This window comes from Manis pentadactyla, chromosome 2 (assembly GCF_030020395.1).
Source record: "Manis pentadactyla isolate mManPen7 chromosome 2, mManPen7.hap1, whole genome shotgun sequence".
NCBI classification, from domain to species: Eukaryota; Metazoa; Chordata; class Mammalia; order Pholidota; family Manidae; genus Manis; species Manis pentadactyla.
Window position 1 is genome coordinate 49,266,704 of NC_080020.1, and position 16,980 is coordinate 49,283,683.

Consider the following 16,980-nt stretch of genomic DNA (forward strand, 5'->3'; position numbering starts at 1 on the left):
GCACAAATCAAGACATAGAGTCACTGAATGGATAAAATAACAAGACCCATCTATATGTTGCCTACAAGAGACTCACTTCAAACCCAAAGACATACACAGACTGAAAGTAAAAGGATGGAAAAAGATATTTCATGCAACTAACAGGGAGAAAAAAGCAAGAATTGCAGTACTTGTATCGGACAAAACAGACTTCAAAACAAAAAAGTCATAAGAGACAAAGAAGGAAATTACATAATGATAAAGGGGTCAGTCCAACAAGAGAATATAACTATTATAAATATCTCTACACCCAAAGTAGGATCACCTACATATGTGGAACAAATACTAACATAATTAAAGAGGGAACAGAATGCAAAGCATTCATTATGGGAAACTTCAACACACCACACACTCCAAACAATCAACCAGCCAGAAAATAAATAAAAAGACAGAGGCACTGAACAACGTATTACAACAGATGGACCTAACAGACATCTACAGAACACTCCATCCAAAAGCAACAGGATACACATTATCTTCAAGTGCATATGGACCATTTTCAAGAATAGATAACATACTAGGCCACAAAAAGAGCCTCAGTAAATTAGAAAAGATTGAAACTGTACCAACCAGCTTCGCAGATCACAAAGATATGAAAGTAGAAATCAATTACTCAAAGAAAATGAAAAAGCCCCCAAACACATGGAGGCTTAATAACATGCTCCTAAATAATCAACTGATCAATGATCAAATAAAAACAGAGATCAAGCAACATATGGACACAAATGACTACAATAACTCAAGACCACAAAAATCTGTGGGACGCAGTGAAGGCCATGCTAAGAGGGCAATATATTGCAAAAGAAGCCGACCTCAGGAAAAGAAGAAGAATCCCAAATGAACAGTATAAGCTCACAATTAATGAAACTAGAAAAGGAGAACAAATGAGGCCCAAAGTCAGAAGAAGGAGGGACATTAGATTAAAGCAGAAATAAACAAAATTGAGAAGAATAAAACAACAGAAAGAATCAATGAAAGCAGGAGCTGGTTCTTTGAGAAAATAAACAAAACAGATAAACCCCTAGCCAGACTTATAGAGAAAAAAAGAGAGTCTACACACATAAACAGAATCAGAAATGAGAAAGGAAAAATCACTATGGACACAACAGAAATACAAAGAATTATGAGAGAATACTATGAAAAATTATATGCTAACAAACTGGATAACCTAGAAGAAATAGAAAACTTTCTAGAAAAATACAACCTACCAAGGCTGACCCAGGAAGAAACAGATAATCTGAATAGACCAATTACCAGCAAAGAAATTGAAGTGGTAAACAAAAAACTACCTAAGAACAAATCACACAGGCCAGATGGTTTCACTGCTGAATTTTATCACACATTTAGTGAAGACCTAATACCCATCCTCCTTAAAATTTTCCAAAAAGTAGAAGAGGAAATACTCCCAAACTCATTGTACAAAGCCAACTTCACTCTAATAGCAAAACCAGACAAAGACACCACAAAAAAAGAAAATTACAGACCAATATCCCTGATGTACATAGACACAAAAATACTCAACAAAATATCAGCAAAACAAATTCAAAAATACATCAAAAAGATCATCCATCATGATCAAGTGGGTTTCATCAGAGGAATGCAAGGATGGTACAACATCAACATCATCCACTGCATCAAACAAAAGGACAAAAACCACATGATCATCTCTATAGACAATGAAAAATCATTTGACAAAACTCAACATCCATTCATGATAAAAACACTCAACAAAATGAGTATAGAGGGCAAGTAACTCAACATAACAAAGGCCATATATGGTAAAACCACAGCCAACATCATACTGAACAGCAAGAAGCTGAAAGCTTTTCCTCTAAGATCAGGAACAAGACAAGCATGTCCACTCTCCTCACTTCTATTCAACATAGTACTGGATGCCCTAGCCATGGCAATTAGACAAAACAAACAAGTACAAGGAATCCAAATTGGTAAAGAAGAAGTCAAACTGTCACTATTTGCAGATGACATGATATTGTACATAAAAAACCCTAAAGACTCCACTCCAAAACTACTAGAACTGATATCGGAATACAGCAAAGTTGCAGGATAAAAAATTAACACAGGGGGGGGCGAAGCCAAGATGGTGGCATGAGTAGGATAGTGGGAATATCCTCCCAAAAACTTATATATTTTTGAAAATACAACAAATACAACTATCCCTAAAAGAGAGACCAGAAGACACAGGACAACAGCCAGACCACATCCACACCCGCGAGAACCCAGCACCTGGCGAAGGGGGTAAGATACAAGCCCCGGCCCGGCAGGACCTGAGTGTCCCTCACCCCAGCTACCAGCAAGAGGAGAGGAGTCGGAGCAGGGAGGGAGAGGGAGACCAGGACTGCTAAATAGCCAGCCCTCGCCATCCGCACCCAGGCGTGGGGTGCTGGATACGAGGGAAACAGGACAGTAAGACCTATGGGCGGGTTCCCGCAGTCGGTGCCCCTGGGACAAAGAAAAGCAAGTGCTTTTTGAAAGTCTTAAAGGGACAGGGACCCCATGGCTGGATGGGAGCGTCCCGGGACACTTAGCCCAGCAGCTGGGAATCCGGGGGAACTCCGGGTGTGCTAAAACCCTGCGCAGCAGCTCTGAGACCCCTCACGGTGATAAACAGCCCCCCTGTCTGTTCCCACTCTGGCATCCCGCCAGAGCAGAGCAGCAGCCTGAGGTTGGCACACCAACACCAAGGGAGCTTCCTCCATAGCGGCTGGGCAAGAAACAGACACAGTCTACGTGCAATTGCCCAACACAAGCCGCCAGGGGTCGCCGTTGTCCCAGTAAAGAAAGGCCAGAAGCAAGTGGAAAGGTCTTGACTCCCCCAGCTGACAGACGAATCAATAGCATACACCTGCATCTATCAACATGAAAAGGCAAAAACATTTGATCCAGACCAGGCTAACCCAGATACCTCCCACATCCCCTCCTGAGAAGGAATCTGGGGAGGTAGATTTAACCAATCTTCCTGAAAAAGAATTTAAAACAAAAGTCATGACCATGCTGATGGACTTGCAGAGAAATATGCAAGAACTAAGGAGGGAGAATACAGAAATAAAACAATCTCTGGAAGGACTTCAAAGCAGAATGGATGAGATGCAAGAGACCATTAATGGACTAGAAAACAGAGAACAGGAACGCAGAGAAGCTGATGCAGAGAGAGATAAAAGGATCTCCAGGAATGAAAGAGTATTAAGAGAACTGTGTGACCAATCCAAATGGAACAATATTTGCATCATAGGAGTACCAGAAGAAGAAGAGAAAGAAAGAAAAAAGGATAGAAAGTCTCTTTGAAGAAATAATTGCTGAAAACTTCCCCAAACTAGGGGAGGAAATGGCCTCTCAGACCACAGAAACACACAGAACTCCCATGACAAGGGACCCAAGGAGGGCAACACCAAGATACATAACAATTAAAATGGCAAAGATCAAAGACAAGGACAGAGTATTAAAGGCAGCCAGAGAGAAAAAAAAGGTCACCTACAAAGGAAAACCCATCAGACTATCATCAGACTTCTCAACAGAAACCTTACAGGCCAGAAGAGAATGGCATGATATATTTAATGCAATGAAACAGAAGGGCCTTGAACCAAGGATACTGTATCCAGCACGATTATCATTTAAATATGGAGGGATTAAACAATTCCCAGAAAAGCAAAAGTTGAGGGAATTTGCCTCCCACAAACCACCTCTACAGGGTATCTTAGGGAGACTGCTCTACATGGGAACACTCCTAAAAACAGCACAGAACAAAACACCCAACATATGAAGAATGGAGGAGGAGGAATAAGAACGGAGCGAAATAAAGAATCAGACAGTGTTCATAATAGCTCAATAAGTGAGTTAAGTTAGACAGGAAGATAGTAAAGAAGCGAACGTTGAACCTTTGGTAACCACAAACTTAAAACGTGCAATGGCAATAAGTACATATCTTTCAATAATTACCCTAAATGTAAATGGACTGAATGCACCAATCAAAAGACACAGAGTAATAGAATGGATAAAAAAGCAAGACCCATCTATATAATGCTTACAAGAGACTCACCTCAAACCCAAAAACATGCAGATTAAAAGTCAAGGGATGGAGAAACATATTTCATACAAACAACAGGGAGAAAAAAGCAGGTGTGGCAATACTAGTATGAGACAAAATAGACTACAAAACAAAGAAAGTCACAAGAGAAAAAGAAGGACATTACATAATGATAAAGGGTTCAGTCCAACAAGAGGATATAACCATTCTAAATATATATGCACCCAATACAGGAGCACCAACATACCTGAAACAAATACTAACAGAATTAAAGGAGGAAATAGAATGCAATGCATTCATTTTGGGAGACTTCAACACACCATTCACTCCAAAGGACACATCCACCAGAAAGAAAATAAGTAAGGACACAGAGGCACTAAACAACACACTAGAACAGATGGATCTAATAGACATCTATAGAACTCTACATCCAAAAGCAACAGGATACACATTCTTCTCAAGGGCACATTGAACATTCTCCAGAATAGACCACATACTAGGCCACAAAAAGAGCCTCAGAAAATTCCAAAAAATTGAAATCCTACCAACCAACTTTTCAGACAACAAAGGCATAAAACTAGAAATAAACTGTACAAAGAAAGCAAAAAGCCTCACAAACACATGGAGGCTTAACAACATGCTCCTAAATAATCAATGGATCAACGACCAAATTAAAATGGAGATCCAGCAATATGTGGAAACAAATGACAGCAACAACACAAAGCCCCAACTACTGTGGGACACAGCAAAAGCAGTCTTAAGAGGAAAGTGTATAGCAATCCAGGCATATTTAAAGAAGGAAGAACAATCCCAAATGAATAGTCTAATGTCACAATTATCAAAATTGGAAAAAGAAGAACAAATGAGGCCTAAGGTCAGCAGAAGGAGGGACATAATAAAGATCAGAGAAGAAATAAATAAAATTGAGAAGAATAAAACAATAGAAAAAAAATCAATGAAACCAAGAGCTGGTTCTTTGAGAAAATAAATAAAATAGATAAGCCTCTAGCCAGTCTTATTAAGAGAAAAAGAGAGTCAACACACATCAACAGAATCAGAAACGAGAAAGGAAAATTCACGACAGACCCCACAGAAATACAAAGAATTATTAGAGAATACTATGAAAACCTATATGCTAACAAGCTGGGAAACCTAGGAGAAATGGAGAACTTCCTAGAAAAATACAACCTTCCAAGACCGACCCAGAAAGAAACAGAAAATCTAAACAGACCAATTGTTTTGAAATTGAAGCGGTAATAAAAAAAATACCCAAGAACAAAACACCTGGGTCAGATGGGTTTACCTTGAAATTTTATCAGACACACAAAGAAGACATAACACCCATTCTCCTTAAAGTTTTCCAAAAAACAGAAGAGGCGAGAATACTCCCAAACTCATTCTATGAAGCCAACATCACCCTAATACCAAAACCAGGCAAAGACCCCACCAAAAAAGAAAACTACAGACCAATATCCCTGATGAACGTAGATGCAAATATACTCAACAAAATATTAGCAAACCAAATTCAAAAACACATCAGGAGGATCAGACACCATGAACAAGTGGGATTCATTCCAGGGATGCAAGGATGGTACAACATTCGAAAATCCAACAACATCATCCACCTCATCAACAGAAAGGACAAAAACCACATGATCATCTCCACAGATGCTGAAAAAGCATTCGACAAAATTCAACATCCATTCATGATAAAAACTCTCAACAAAATGGGCATAGAGGGCAAGGTCCTCAACATAATAAAGGCCATATATGATAAACCCACAGCCAACATCATACTGAACAGCGAGAGGCCGAAAGCTTTTTCTCTGAGATCAGGAACAAGACAGGGATGCCCACTCTCCCCACTGTTATTCAACGTAGTACTGGAGGTCCTAGCCATGGCAATCAGACAAAACAAAGAAATACAAGGAATCCAGATTGGTAAGGAAGAAGTTAAACTGTCACTATTTGCAGATGACATGATATTGTACATAAAAAACCCTAAAGACTCCACTCCAAAACTACTAGAACTAATATCGGAATTCAGCAAAGTTGCAGGATACAAATTTAACACACAGAAATCTGTGGCTTTCCTATACACTAACAATGAACTAATAGAAAGAGAAATCAGGAAAACAATTCAATTCACAATAGCATCAAAAAGAATAAAATACCTAGGAATAAACCTAACTAAGGAAGTGAAAGACCTATACCCTGAAAACTACAAGACACTCTTAAGAGAAATTAAAGAGGACACTAACAAATGGAAACTCATCCTATGATCCTGGCTAGGAAGAATTAATATCATCAAAATGGCCATCCTGCCCAAAACAATATAGAGATTCGATGCAATCCCTATCAAATTACCAACAACATTCTTCAATGAACTGGAACAAATAGTTCAAAAATTCATATGGAACCACCTAAGACCCCGAATAGCCAAAGCAATCCTGAGAAGCAAGAATAAAGTGGGGGGGATCTCGCTCCCCAACTTCAAGCTCTACTACAAAGCCACAGTAATCAAGACAATTTGGTACTGGCACAAGAACAGACCCACAGACCAGTGGAACAGAATAGAGATTCCAGACATTAACCCAAACATATATGGCCAATTAATATACGATAAAGGAGCCATGGACATACAATGGGGAAATGACAGTCTCTTCAAAAGATGGTGCTGGCAAAACTGGACAGCTACATGTAAGAGAATGAAACTGGATCACTGTCTAACCCCATACACAAAAGTAAATTCAAAATGGATCAAAGACCAGAATGTAAGTATGAAAGCATAAAACTCTTAGAAAAAAACATAGGCAAAAATCTCATGGACATAAACATGAGTGACTTCTTCATGAACATATCTCCCCGGGCAAGGGAAACAAAGGCAAAAATGAACAAGTGGGACTATATCAAGCTAAAAAGCTTCTGTACAGCAAAGGACACCATCAATAGAACGAAAAGGTATCCTACAGTATGGGAGAACATATTCATAAATGACAGATCCGATAAAGGATTGACATCCAAAATATATAAGAGCTCACATGCCTCAACAAACAAAAAACAAATAATCCAATTAAAAAATGGGCAGAGGAGCTGAATAGACAGTTCTCTAAAGAAGAAATCCAGATGGCCAACAGGCACATGAAAAGATGCTCCACATCGCTAATCATCAGAGAAATGCAAATTAAAACCACAATGAGATATCACCGCACACTAGTAAGGATCGCCATCATCGAAAAGACAAACAACAACTAATGTTGGCAACATTGTGAAGAAAGGGGAACCCTCCTACACTGCTGGTGGAAATGTAAATTAGTTCAACCATTGTGGAAAGCAGTATGGAGGTTCCTCAGAATGCTCAAAAGAGAAATACCATTGGACCCAGGAATTCCACTTCTAGGAATTTACCCTAAGAATGCAGCCCTCCAGTTTGAAAAAAACAGATGCACCCCTATGTTTATCATAGCACTATTTACAATAGCCAAGATATGGAAGCAACCTAAGTGTCCATCAGTAGATGAATGGATAAAGAAGATGTGGTGCATATACACAATGGAATATTACTCAGCCATAAGAACAAAACAGATCCTACCATTCGCAACAACATGGATGGAGCTAGAGGGTATTATGCTCACTGAAATAAGCCAGGCGGAGAAAGACAAGTACCAAATGATTTCACTCATATGTGGAGTATAAGAACAAAGGAAAACTGAAGGAACAAAACAGCAGCAGAATCACATAACCCAAGAATGGACTAATAGTTACCAAAGGGAAAGGGACTGGGGAGGATGGGTGGGAAGGGAGGGATAAGGGCAGGGAAAAATAAAGAGGGCATTACGATTAGTATATATAGTGCGTGGGGGGCATGGAAAGGGCTGTGCAACACAGAGAAGACAAGTAGAGATTTTACAGCACCTTACTATGCAGATGGACAGTGACTGTGAAGGGGTATGTGGGGAGGACTTGGTGAAGGGGGGAGCCTAGTAAACATAATGTTCTTCATGTAATTGTAGTACCAAAATAAAAAACAAATTGTAACAAAAAAAAAAGAATGGGGAACCCTCTTACACTGTTGGTGTGTATGTAAATAAGATCAACCATTGTGGAAAGCAATATGGAGGTTCCTCAGAGAACTAAAAATAGAAATACTATTCGACCTAGGAATTCCATTACTAAGAATTTACCCAAAGAAAACAAGATCACAGATTCAAAAAGACATATGCACCCCTATGCTTATCACAGCCCTATTTACAATAGTCAAGATACGGAAGCAAGCAACCTAAATGTCCATCATTAGATGAATGGATAAAGAAGATGTGGTACATACACACAATGGAATATTATTTGGCCGTAAGAAGAAAACAAATCCTACCATTTGCAACAACATGGATGGAGCTAGAGTGTATTATGCTCAGTGAAAGACAAGTACCAAATGATTTCACTCATTTGTGGAGTATAACAACAAAGCAAAACTGAAGGAACAGAACAGCAGCGGACTCACAGACTCCAAGAATGGACTAGTGGTTACCAAAGGGAAAGGGTTGGGGAGGGTGGGATGGGAAAGGGAGAAGGGGATTAAGGGGCTTTATAATTAGCACACATAATATAGGTAGGTCACCAGAGAAGGCAGTATAGCACAGAGAAGAAAAGTAATGACTCTATAGCATCTTACTATGCTGACGGATAGTGACAGCAATGGGGTGTGTGGGGACTTGATAATATGGGTGAATGTTAAAACCACAATGTTGCTCATGTGAAACCTTCATAAGATTGTATATCAATGATACCTTAATAAAAAAATTAGTTAACTAAGAGTGAATCAAAGATTTAAATGTAAGACCTAGAATTATAAAACTCTTAGAAGAAAACCTAGACATAAATCTTCATGAGCTTGAATTAGGTAATGGGACATCTTAGATGGAATGGACATCAAAAACAAAGCAACAAAAAAAAATTAACTGGACATCATCAGAGTAAGAACCTTTGTGTTTCAAAGTACACTATCAAGAAAGTAAAAGGATAGCCTGCAGAACTGGAGAAAATTTTTGCAAATCACATTTCTGAAAAAGAACTTGTAACTAGAATTTAAAAAAATAAAAAACTCTTACAACTCAGTAATAAAAAAGCAAACAACCCAATAAAAATTAGCCAAAGGATCTAAGTACACAGTTCACCAAAGATTATTTATAAATGGCAACTAAGCCCATGAAAAGATGTTCAATGCCATCATCCATCAGGAAATGCATATCAGAAAAATGAGACACCCCTTTACCCCCACCAGAATGGCTATAATCAAAAGAGCATGTAACAAGTGTAAGCAAGAATGTGGAAAAATTGAACTTTCATACACTGCTGTTAGAATAGTGAAGGCTTTTTGGAAAGAAGTCCTATAACAGTTCCTCAAAACGCTAAAATCAGAGTTACAATTCAGCAATTCTACTCCTAGAAAATAGCGAAGATGTATTAAAACTTATGTCCACACAAAAATTTATACAGAAATATTCATGGCAGCATTATTCATGACAGTCCCAAATTGGAAACAACCCATAAATCCATCAACTGATGAAGGAATAAATTAAATGTGATATAACCATACAGCAGATTATACTGCCATAAAAATGAAGTACTGATAAATGCAACAACATAGATGGAGCTTGAAAACATCATGCTAAGTGAAAGAAGCTGGTCCCAACAGACCACATGTTGTATGACTCCATTTATAGGAAATATCCAAATTGGTAAGTGTGGAGACAAAGAAAGATTAGTGATTGCTCAGGGCTGAGGGATACTGAGTATTAATGGCTTAGGGGTGTGGAGCTTCTCTTTGGGGTTATGAAAATGTTCTAAAATTGATTGTTGTGATGGTTGTACTATTCTGTGAAAATACTAAAAGCCATTGAATCACACACTTAAGTGGGTGAATTGTATGGTATATGCATTATATCTCAACAAAAGCTGTTGAAAAGCCAACAAAAAAAATTAACCTATGGTGATCCACTGATTACCTCAGGAGGGTGTTGACTGGGTCAAGGGAGCTTTCTGGAGTGTGGAAATGTTCTGTATTTTTATTTGCATGTTAGTTACATGGATGTATATATTAAACTATAAAGATTGGTTCCCTTCACTATATGTAAACAATACCTTAAAAAGTGGCTTTTAAAATAATATTTGTGAGTGAATATTTTAATTAATCCTCATAAAAAACCTAAGAAGTATATATAACTAATATATATATGGTGATTCCTGAATCTAAAAGAATAGCATGAGTAGAACTTGGAAATGGGGATTAGTATGGGGAAACACAGAATCACAGTGCCCTGGGAAAACATCTTGTATGGAACAGTTTCCATCTTACTAGATGTTTTCTGTACCTTAAAAGTTATTTAAACCAATATGCTCAAATTTGGTATCAAGAGTAGGTATACCACCAAACATATGTAATTTCTTATAAGGTACATAAATAAATAAAAACCCTTCTAAGCACAGAACCACCTGCAGGTTCAAAATGGATTTTCAAAGAAACAGCAGATAAAGGATCGATAAGAAGCATTAGTGAGAGGCATCCCAAAGATACAGATTCCAAAATTCCAGTGCTTCATGAAATTTAGCCACATTTTTTCCACAATAATTCTGAGTAAAAAGGGTCACAGCTCAGCCAATTTACACAAGAAAGCCAGTAAATAGTTAAAGTACTATTAATTTAAGTCGCTACCCTTCAAAATTAACACTTCAATAATGGCTTATCTTCAATTACTTAAACTGAGGCTACAGAATGAATTATCACTGTCTTCAAAGGAAGAAGAGAGTCTGGATGGCAATAAACCTCTTCTTAATCATTGAAGTTAGAAATAAAATGTCTCTAAAAGAATGCACAAACTTGATAATAGGGGCAGTCTAGTAACCATAATATTGTCCATGTAATTGTACATTAATGATAGCAAAAAAAAAAACAAAGTTAAAGGCTGTATAAGGATCATTTCATCATCATTCTACCATATTAGAATGGCAAGAATAAACACATAATTTCTTCCATAGGTCAAAAAGTAGATGATTATAGAAATATCCCGTATTTTCTTAATAGCTAAATATCTTAAAATACATATTTCTCTAGAAATACTGATAATTTCAGATACTGATATAAATACATTTATTTCCATAACATTGTAGTTTTAAGGTTTAAATTTTTATGCACTCTGTTGTTCAACTTTGTAGGTCAATAATAATCAAATAAGGCACTTCTCAAATCTATTAGATATGGGAAAATTTTGAAATCACATGTTTTATTTCTTCCTCCCATTAATATCAATCACTATACAGACAACATGGGGAAATTGGTTCTCCATATGTTTAGAAATTTTAAGATAACGACACACTAGATTTGAATTAAGAATTTCTGAGCCTAGAATCTCTCCTTATTCTGCACATTATTTAAAACGAAAGAATATTTTTCAAAATCTTAAGAAAGAGAAGATGAGGGAAGGTACATCAAATTCCTTTCACATTTTAATCATAAAAAGTATACATCAGACAAGACTTACTAGTTCACTTTTAAAGACTTAAGATTTTCTCTGCAAGTATTTATAAGACAAGTGATTTAAAATCTCAGAATAGTTATAGAACTTGAAATGTCCTGCCAGTAAGAAAAGAGATGCAATTTTTAAAATATGATGCACATCAAACAACTTCGATGTTTCTTATCTAAAAATGATATGGTCATATGTTTATAACTGTATAAAAGTTAATAAAAACCTTTGTTGAACTTAAAAAAAAATAATAAAAAGAATGCACAAACAGGAAAGGTGACCCAATAATGAGACTTATTTATTTCATAGGTAGCATTTTAGGTAGTATCCCTGAAAATCTCCAATTTGTGCTATTAGTCATTTTCTTCCAGCACATCCATCATCTTGATCTACGTGAAGAACAATCACTGACAAGATAATTTAAAATTTTGACGTTCTACCTACTGAATCTGTCAAAATTGCTTTGAAAGGTTGGGGCATAGGGACCTTAACACCAATCCTTTAATGAATGATTGACTCTTACCCCTTAAATAACTTTGGTACCAAGCTCTTTATCAACTGATTACATGAGCTTGACTTTTTCTCTAATTTAAAAAATAAAAATAAAAGAAGACAGTAAATATGTACCTACACACACACACACATACACACCCCTGATGCTTTACTTCCTGGTTTATACTCAGCCTTAATTTAGGACAAGTGTTTAACCACAAAATCCAAACAGACTTTAAGTAATAATTACAGTTATTCATTTACTCTTTAGACAGTATTCTAGGTACTCACACATAATAGAGGGTAATCCTCCCAACAGCTGCAAGTGGTTTCACTATTTTATACTATGTTTATCATTTTACACTTATTTATACACTATTTTTATCACTATTTTACATGTTAGGAAACATTCAAAATTCAAACAGTTGGTAAGCTGTCAGGTTAGTAAACAGCTATATTGGTAACTGAAGCTCGATCTGATTAGAAAAAGGCATTCTTTGATTCAACTACAGGAAACTGCCTCCCTGACAGGAAAAAATAGAGAGAGAAGTATATATAAAACTTAAACTTCTTCCTGGGTGTTACTTAAATCTCAGCATGATATAGTGACTAAATACAAGAACACTGTAGTCAGGCTGCCTGGATTCAAAACCAGCTCTACCACTTAACGAGATGTGTCTTTGATTCTCAAGTTACCTCATCTATAAATTGCGGGGGATAATAGTACCCATTTCATACGAAAGCCGTGAAAATTAAATACATGTGAGTGCAAGGCTTGAAACACTGCCACCGTGTAGAAGGAAACACACCAGCTCTGTTGGAGAAGAAAGCGGTGAATAATAAGGGTTTCCAAGGAAAATCTTTTCTCCTGGGGAAATAACTAGTGAAAGCAAGAATCACTCCCCAACAAAACATTAGGAGGAGAAGGGGGCGTGAGGAAGACGCGGCGGAGGCGCCAGGTCGCCCTTATGGCAAGCGAGGTCCCGGCTGGGGGCCCCGCGGAAGGAGGCGACGACGACAGCCTCCTTCCGAGGTGTTCAGCCTGAGGAAGGCGCTCTGAACGGGCGGGAGGGGACCAGAGTCCAATCGCAGAGAGCAAGTGCCGAAGCGGACGCCCTGCAGGATAAAGGCCACACAGCGGTCGAGAGGCGGTGGGCCTCGCACCCGGGGGCAGAGGCCCACTCCGGCGTCACCATCCACAGCGTCCCGAAGGGCCCACCCTGCCGTCCAGAGGCGGCCACCCTTCATCAGCAGGGGCCACCCCGATGTCCCTAAAAGCGCCAGCCTCAGCATGGAGAGGGCTCTACCCCCGCGTCAGACGCGCCCCTGCGGGTGAGGAGTGGGCCGCGGCCCCCGTTAAAGAGAAGAGACGGGAAAAGGGTGGGCTAAAGGTGTGCGAAGGCGGCAGGTACTCACCAACCAGCCTCCGCCGCTCCACCGAGTCCCTCCTCCAGGCGCTGGGGGTCGCGAGCGTCCGCAGCACGTCGGGAGCTGATGGTGGGAAGGCGCGCGCGCAGCTGGGCTCCACGGGGAGGAGACGTGCTCTCGGGGTGAGCGCAGGCGCGAGCGTCTGAGGGCAGAACCAACCCAAACTGCGGGGGGGAAAGCCGCCGCCAGGACGTACCAACTGTGCGAGACAGGGGCGCACCACCACCTGGAGGAGGATCCGAGTTCCTCCGACTAGACTGAGTCCCTCCCGGTGCTCTTTCCAATGTACTGTTTGCTTTATCAGTTGCTAGCACTTTGAGGGAAACCAGAGGGTAGCAACAGGGCCTCCAAAATACTAGAGCGAAACTTTTCAAAGTCTTCTCTGGCACATCAAGCCTCCTCTGGCCTTTTCTTTGCATGCATCTAGAGTTATAAAGAAATTATCTGTTCATATGACCACTTGAAAACAATCTCTGGATGGTAAATATTAAAGTCTGATAATTTCAGGGGAGGAAGAGAATCTGGGAAACAAACTCTGGGAATCTCAGGTAGAAGTGTAGAATCACAACAGCCATTTTTGGTGAAATTTAAAAGTGCATTTTTTGACCCAGCAATTTCAGAAAAATACAGAAGCTCCTCCAATTGTGCACAAGAAGATATGTTCATGTGCAAGCCTGTTTCCTTGCAAAAACGTAAACAGAAATGTCCAATAAGACTTGGATGAATAAAAAATGGTATGTTCCTGAAAGGAAAGGAGCGACACACAGCAGCAATTCACCGGAGAATTCCGCTTTATTAGGGAAAGGTGCTGGGTTATATAGGAAGGGGCATGGGGTGATTGTGGTGTTACTTCTACGGGGCTGGTGGCTATTGGCTAGGTGCTGGGATTGGGAGGGGGGCGAGGGGTGATTGGGCTTCAGGTGGCGCCGGCGGGAACCGAGGACTCGGAAGAGAAGCAGGAAGTTTGCCATCTTATGGGTGGGGGCCCTTCATTCCCCCCTTCCTCCTCTATGGGGTTGTGGACGTTGCTTTCTCTCTGACTGCTTCCTGCTGAACGGGGTCAGAGAAGGGAGTGAGGGCTTGAGGACCGGGAGGAAAGGGTTGATAGGACTCCCCACAGTAAGGACGAGTAGATGTGGACTTCTTCAGGTTGGAAATCAATGAAGGTTCCCTGTAACCATAGGTCAAGGACTTGTTGATTCCAATGGTGCCAGGAGGATATGGGTGCCAGAAGCCAGGCATCTGCGGCCATTGTTTCCAGGAACAGTTTCCAGTGGAGAGAGGGGTCCATCTCAGCGTATGGTGAGGAGGTTACATGAGGGTGAGGGATCTTCTGTGGCTAAAAGCTGGTAGTTCCTGAGTAAAAGCTGGTTGAAAGTTTGATTAGAGATTTTGCCGACTTGGGATTTGATAAACTTTACTATACAAGGTAAGAAGAGACAGGCGAGAAGAATGATTATTACAGGGCCTGCAATGGGCCACAGCCAGGTGAGGAAGGGGTTTGTTAGTATTGAAGAGAATGGGTTGGAATTGGAAGCAGAGTGGAGGCTGGAGGCAAGGTCGGTGAGTTTGGTAATGTCAGTTTCTACAATGCCGGATTCGTTGATGTAATAGCAGCACTCTTCTCGAAGGAAGACGCAGGTGCCGCCCTTTTCGGCTGTAAGCAGATCTAAGGCCTGCCGGTCTTGAAGGGTGACCTTAGCTAGAGAAGTGACCTGTCTTTGGAGAGAGGCCAGGGAATTGGCAGTGGATGTCAGGGCTCCCTCAAGTTTGGCGTTGAGATCTCTAATTGCCCATAGAGAGTGACCCAAGGCTCCTCCCGAAAACCCTGCCCCAATGGCTGAGGTGGTCAAAGAGATACTGACCATGATGGGAAGGAAAGCAGCCCTTTTTGTGCACGAGGGCAAGGGAGGTTGGAGCTCAAGAAATTCTGCCATGCTGTAAAGTGTAAGCTGTGGGATTAGGGTGATGAGAATGCAGGGTATGTTGGAGTTGGGAGGCAGTGAATTGAAAAGACTGCCATTACACCAAAAGAAGTGACCTGGTTGCGCAAAAGTCTTAGAGCCAGAGGTAGGGGTGTAAATAGAGAGACAGTGAAGTGCGCTGGATGGGAGAAGGGATGGGCCTACACAGTGGTAGATGGTGAGATTATCTGCGTATTCTGGTTCCCATAGGGGTATGTCTGCCAGGGGGATGGAAGGGTTGTCCTTCTGCATGGAAGGAGTAGTTGGAAATATTAAGGGGCACGGCGGCCAGCAGTGGGCGCTGTAGTGATGCGCACAAGAAACAATTGGCGGTGTTGAGGGTGTGGTTGGGAAAGATGGTGGTGTCTTGAATGAGCTGTAACCAAGAGTAGGAGCAGGGGTAAGAAGATGAAAAGGCACCGTCAAGAGTTTGGACAATGACTTTTTCGGAATGTCTGATGTCTGATGCAACTTGAGAGATCTGGGAAGAGAGGGAACATTCTCTCGAGAGATATGAAGGGTACCGTGGGGGGTCGAGGACCCCCCCATAGTAAACTGAGGCTGTAACTCTGGTGGCCCATCGAGAGTTCCAGGGATCTGGGATTGATAAGGAGAATGAGCTGTTGGGATATTTTATGAAACAGTTGGAGGAGTAATACTGTGGGTACCAGGAGTTACCCATGTAGTGAATGATGCAAGACCTGTAGGGACATCCCCCGTAGGTGTCTGGCCATCACCTGCAATAGGCTTGTTTTTGGTCATAGAGGAAGCAGAGGTAGGGAGAATAAAGGTAGCTGCTAGTGAACACTTTGGTGGAGGGAGGAAAGTGGAGGTATAAAGGCTCGGAGCAGCCTTTCAGAGGACAGTCTGATGTGGCAAGGAGGGTAGTAACTTTTGTTTGATGCTGTGTGTAAGTCTGTCTGACTTTGAATCGCCATACAAAGGAGGCTGGGGTGGCAGGGAAGACAATAGGAATGAGGAAAAAAAGCGAGAGAGCAGTAAAGGAGGAAAAAGTCATGATTCAGGTATGGATGGCAAAGGGGGTGAACGGGAGATGCAGAGTTTGAAGGGATCAGAGGGATGAGGCGTGGTACAGTAGACAGCGTCTTGGGCTGTATCCGAAGGACCTGGATTGTGACTGATGGATCCTGGGTGTCCAGAGAAGGTGGGTCCTGGGTGTTTGGTTTCAACCTGGAGATATGAATCCAAGGGGTGACAGAGTTATCAGGCAGTAAGAGCTTGGCGGCCGAGGGGGTGCAGAGAATAACTGGGTGTGGACCTTCCCATTTTGGGGTGAGAGAGGGCCGATCCTCTGGTGGCTTATAAAACACTAGTTGGCCGGGCTGTAAGACAGGAGGATTTTGGGAGGCGGATGGATCAGGAAGGAGGCAATCCTGATATTTCCACAATTTGGTGCAGAGGAGAGAGAGTAGCAGAAGGGCCATATTGGGAGGAATCAGTCCCTTGTGGGAAGGGAGCCCTGGGGGTAGAA

At 40.8% G+C, this 16,980-nt stretch overlaps 1 protein-coding gene across 1 annotated transcript in view; it reads right to left on the reverse strand.

The window, feature by feature from the left end:
• Window positions 1–13,645, reverse strand: part of UIMC1 (ubiquitin interaction motif containing 1) — a 152,865-nt gene extending 139,220 nt beyond the window's left edge. The window contains exon 1 of the mRNA XM_036884707.2: window positions 13,513–13,645. The gene's annotated coding sequence lies outside the window, so the exon portion shown is untranslated. The remainder of the gene's footprint in view (window positions 1–13,512) is intronic.
• Window positions 13,646–16,980: the final 3,335 nt, after the last annotated feature.